Below are 6000 nucleotides of genomic sequence, written 5' to 3' on the forward strand. Positions count from 1 at the left end.
AAAGAGTGTATCTTGTGAACACAGATGTGAGCGCTCAAAAAATTGAAACTGATTCAATAGTGCAGAACTACGCTGGTGTGTTCACTGGTTTTGGTGCTTTACCTTTTACATACAAAATACAGCTTAAAGAGCAGGCACGTCCAGTTGTCCATGCAGCGCGAAGAGTTCCAGCAGCACTTAAAGAGCGTCTCAAAAAGGAACTGGACCGGATGACAACACTGGGTGTAATAAAGAAAATTGAGGAACCAACAGATTGGGTAAACTCCATGGTCTGTGTGAAAAAGAAAAATGGCGATCTAAGAATATGCATGGATCCAAAAGACTTGAATGAAAACATAAAACGTGAGCACTACCAAATACCAAAACGTGAAGAAATAGCCAGTGAGATGGCTGGTGCAAAATATTTCTCAAAATTGGATGCGTCAAATGGCTTTTGGCAAATCAAACTAGACGAAAACAGTAGCAAATACTGCACTTTCAACACGCCTTTTGGTCGCTACTGCTTCCAACGCCTACCATTTGGGATCAAATCTGCATCAGAAATATTCCATAGAGCAATGGAACATATCATTGAAGGCTTGGAAGGCGTGCGAGCGTACATTGACGACATTGCTGTGTGGGGAAGAACAGCAAAAGAACACAACGAAAGGCTGACCAAAGTGTTGGAAAGAGTACAACAATATGGACTCAAAGTAAACAAAAATAAGTGTCAGTTTGGAGTGTCAGAGATAATTTTTCTGGGAGACAAGCTCAGTGCACATGGCGTTCAACCTGATGATGAAAAAATACACGCCATACAAAGAATGCCGAGTCCCACAGACAAGACAGGTGTACAGCGTATATTGGGCGTGGTCAACTATATTGGCAAGTTCATCCCAAACCTTGCTGTGAAAACATCCTGCATTCGTGAACTCCTTCACAATGACACAGAGTTCAAGTGGACGTCCAGGCACGAGAATGAGTGGCAGAGACTGAAGGAAACACTCACTACTGCACCTGTGCTGACGTTCTTCGACCCTACAAAGAAAACAAAGGTGTCAACAGATGCTTCAAAAGATGGACTGGGTGGAGTTTTACTACAGGCTGATGATGAACACTGGAAACCAGTAGCCTATGCATCACGATCCATGACACAGGCTGAATGTAGGTATGCTCAAATAGAAAAGGAATGTCTAGGGTTAGCATATGGCCTGCAGAGCTTCCACAACTATGTTTATGGTCTCCCTACCTTCACTGTAGAAACAGACCATCGCCCACTAGTTTCCATCATCAAGAAAAACTTGAATGACATGACACCACGAATACAACGTTTCATGATGAAGATGCAGCCATATGATTTTCAGCTCATCTACACACCTGGAAAGCACTTGATACTGGCTGATGCACTCTCAAGAGCACCCATGAAAAACAGCGTCAGTGCTACTGAAGAGGATGTACAAAACCATGTGAATATGGTGTCAGCTACACTCCCAGTGTCAGACATAAAATCACAACAAATCGCTGAGGAAACGGCAAAAGATGAAGAGTTGCAGCGTGTTATTACCAACATGCAGAATGGATGGCCTCCACGTTCCAGCCCACGGTTCTTCCATGTTAGAGGTGAACTAAGTGTTGTGGATGGACTTTTACTGAAGCGAAACCGAATAGTCATTCCACAAACATTGAGGCAGGATATACTACAAAGAATCCATGAAGGTCATCTAGGGATTGAAAAGTGCAAGAGACGAGCACGCGACACTGTATACTGGCCTGGAATCAACAAAGACATTGACAACATGATTGGCAGATGTTCAACATGTCAAAAATACAGAAACAAACAAACCAAAGAACCCATGATATTGCCTGAAGTTCTTACTGCACCATGGCAGAAAGTGGGAATGGACTTGTTTTATTTGAAGGGCAAAGAGTATGTTGTTGTAATTGACTACTATTCTAATTTCCCTGAAATGGCTTTGCTATCAAGCACATCATCAAACTGTGTGATCACGCATGTCAAATCTATATTTGCTAGACATGGTATACCGCATACTGTGGTGAGTGACAATGGACCATGTTTCAACAGTAAAGAGTGGCAGCAATTTGCAAAACACTATGATTTCAGACACGTGACGTCAAGCCCTCTGTACGCACAGTCAAATGGAAAGGCTGAGAAAGGAGTACATATTCTCAAACAACTTTTGAAGAAAGCAGTGGATAGTAACTCTGATCCATACCTAGCACTACTTAGCTACAGAGCAACACCTCTTGAGTGTGGCTTGTCACCCTCTGAACTACTGATGAACAGAAAGCTTCGTACTACGCTACCAAGTATGTCTACACCAACGCAGAGTCAAAAAGTACAACGGAAGCTAAAGCAACAAAAGCTAAAGCAGAAGTCGTTTTATGACAAAGCAGCCAAATCGCTCCCACTACTATCACCAAGTGACACAGTGAGAATTGAAGGTCCTGATGGTTGGAAAACCAAAGCTACTGTTCTTCAAGAAACATCACCACGATCATATACTGTGAGGAGTGAAGAAGGACAGATACTACGTCGCAATCGTCGCAGTTTGCTGAGGGTTCCAGAGACTGTTCCAAACCAAGAAACAACCGAGTCCGAGGTTTCATCTACACCGACTGTTTCAAACCAAGCAACAGCTGAGTCCGAGGTTTCATCTACACCCACTGACTGTGAAACAATGCCAATGCAGCACATGAATGAAGATGTGACTGACGATCCTGAACCTGTGTTGAGAAGATCCACAAGGCAGATCAAGAAACCTGTGAATGATGACTACGTGTATTATTGAACTTGTATAATATCAAACTGATTGACAAGCTAAAGAGTTCATGTTTTTTTAAATATTTTAAATGTTTTGTAATACTGTGGTGCATGGATAGTTTTTGAAAAGATTGCATATTCATGTGGTCAAGATAGAAAAACAAGTTATTTGTTTAATACAAACATTGTATTAGCAATGGGTGCTTAGTTTAGAAAGGGGGATGTAATGATAGTGTTTGACCACATGGTGGTAGTAAGTCTACAAATGACTAGGAACCAATATATAGGATGTGTCAGGTAGGACTCTTCAGAGAGGTACACACCTTGTACGCACGAGTGTTGAAGTAGCGTTTGTAATATGTGATCGTGATTAAAAGACAGTTCTGCAAGTCATCCAACGATGTGTTATTTAAAACAATAACATAACATAGATGTGTAAAAAAATATGCATTTCTTTACTGTTAATTGGAATAATTCAACATTTGATTATGTCCCAATATAATCATTTATTTTATATTTGTATTTTGTATTTTGTGTACTTCCGGAGTTCACAATAATTCACAATAAAAGCGCGGGGTGATACATCCGGTCTGAAAAATATGACGGGTCAAATGAGACAAAATGAATCAATTTCCAATAGATGTGTAAAAAATATGCATTTCTTTACTGTTAATTGGAATAATTCAACATTTGATGATGTCCCAATATAATCATTTATTTTGTATTTTGTATTTTGTGTATTCGTCTCGGCGTCACACGTTGCGGTCGGCAAGACCACTTCCGGAGTTCACAATAAAAGCGCGGGGCGATACATCCGGTCTGAAAAATATGACGGGTCAAATGAGACAAAATTAATCAATTTCCAATAGATGTGTAAAAAATATGCATTTCTTTACTGTTAATTGGAATAATTCAACATTTGATGATGTCCCAATATAATCATTTATTTTGTATTTGTATTTTGTATTTTGTGTATTCGTCTCGGCGTCACACGTTGCGGTCGTCAAGACTACTTCCGGAGTTCACAATAAAAGCGCGGGGCGATACATCCGGTCTGAAAAATATGACGGGTCAAATGAGACAAAATGAATCAATTTCCAAAAGATGTGTCAAAAAATATGCTTTTATTTACTGTTAATTGGAATAATTCAACATTTGATGATTTCCCAATATAATCATTTATTTTGTATTTTGTGTATTCGTCTCGGCGTCACACGTTGCGGTCGTCAAGACCACTTCCGGAGTTCACAATAAAAGCGCGGGGTGATACATCCGGTCTGAAAAATATGACGGGTCAAATGAGACAAAATGAATCAATTTCCAATAGATGTGTAAAAAAATATGCATTTCTTTACTGTTAATTGGAATAATTCAACATTTGATGATGTCCCAATATAATCATTTATTTTGTATTTGTATTTTGTGTATTCGTCTCGGCGTCACACGTTGCGGTCGTCAAGACCACTTCCGGAGTTCACAATAAAAGCGCGGGGTGATACATCCGGTCTGAAAAATATGACGGGTCAAATGAGACAAAATGAATCAATTTCCAATAGATGTGTAAAAAAATATGCATTTCTTTACTGTTAATTGGAATAATTCAACATTTGATGATGTCCCAATATAATCATTTATTTTGTATTTTGTATTTTGTGTATTCGTCTCGGCGTCACACGTTGCGGTCGGCAAGACCACTTCCGGAGTTCACAATAAAAGCGCGGGGCGATACATCCGGTCTGAAAAATATGACGGGTCAAATGAGACAAAATGAATCAATTTCCAATAGATGTGTAAAAAATATGCATTTCTTTGCTGTTAATTGGAATAATGTCCCAATATAATCATTTATTTTGTATTTGTATTTTGTATTTTGTGTATTCGTCTCGGCGTCACACGTTGCGGTCGTCAAGACCACTTCCGGAGTTCACAATAAAAGCGCGGGGCGATACATCCGGTCTGAAAAATATGACGGGTCAAATGAGACAAAATGAATCAATTTCCAATAGATGTGTAGAAAATATGCATTTCTTTACTGTTAATTAGAATATTTCAAACATTTTTGATTTCCCAATATAATAATTTATTTTGTATTTGTATTTTGTATTTTGTGTATTCGTCTCGGCGTCACACGTTGCGATCGTCAAGACCACTTCCGGAGTTCACAATAAAAGCGCGGGGTGATACATCCGGTCTGAAAAATATGACGGGTCAAATGAGACAAAATGAATCAATTTCCAATAGATGTGTAGAAAATATGCATTTTTTTACTGTTAATTAGAATATTTCAAACATTTTTGATTTCCCAATATAATAATTTATTTTGTATTTGTATTTTGTATTTTGTGTATTCGTCTCGGCGTCACACGTTGCGATCGTCAAGACCACTTCCGGAGTTCACAATAAAAGCGCGGGGCGATACATCCGGTCGGAAAAATATGACGGGTCAAATGAGACAAAATGAATCAATTTCCAATAGATGTGTAAAAAAATATGCATTTCTTTACTGTTAATTGGAATAATTCAACATTTGATGATGTCCCAATATAATCATTTATTTTGTATTTGTATTTTGTATTTTGTGTATTCGTCTCGGCGTCACACGTTGCGGTCGTCAAGACTACTTCCGGAGTTCACAATAAAAGCGCGGGGCGATACATCCGGTCTGAAAAATATGACGGGTCAAATGAGACAAAATGAATCAATTTCCAATAGATGTGTAAAAAATATGCATTTCTTTACTGTTAATTGGAATAATGTCCCAATATAATCATTTATTTTGTATTTGTATTTTGTATTTTGTGTATTCGTCTCGGCGTCACACGTTGCGGTCGGCAAGACCACTTCCGAAGTTCACAATAAAAGCGCGGGGTGATACATCCGGTCTGAAAAATATGACGGGTCAAATGAGACAAAATGAATCAATTTCCAATAGATGTGTAAAAAAATATGCATTTCTTTACTGTTAATTGGAATATTTCAAACATTTTTGATTTCCCAATATAATCATTTATTTTGTATTCTGTCCCATTTGACCCTCCAATAAATATGTCATGAAATAATTTCCAATAGATGTGTAAAAAAAATATGCATTTCTTTACTGTTGATTGGAATATTTCAACATTTGATGATTTCCCAAAATAACAATTTATTTTGTATTCTGTCCCATTTGACCCTGGCCTAATATAATAATTAATATCAATAAATATGTCATGGAATAATTTACAATAGATGTGTAACAA

This window comes from Nerophis lumbriciformis, linkage group LG31, assembly GCF_033978685.3.
Source record: "Nerophis lumbriciformis linkage group LG31, RoL_Nlum_v2.1, whole genome shotgun sequence".
NCBI classification, from domain to species: domain Eukaryota; kingdom Metazoa; phylum Chordata; class Actinopteri; order Syngnathiformes; family Syngnathidae; genus Nerophis; species Nerophis lumbriciformis.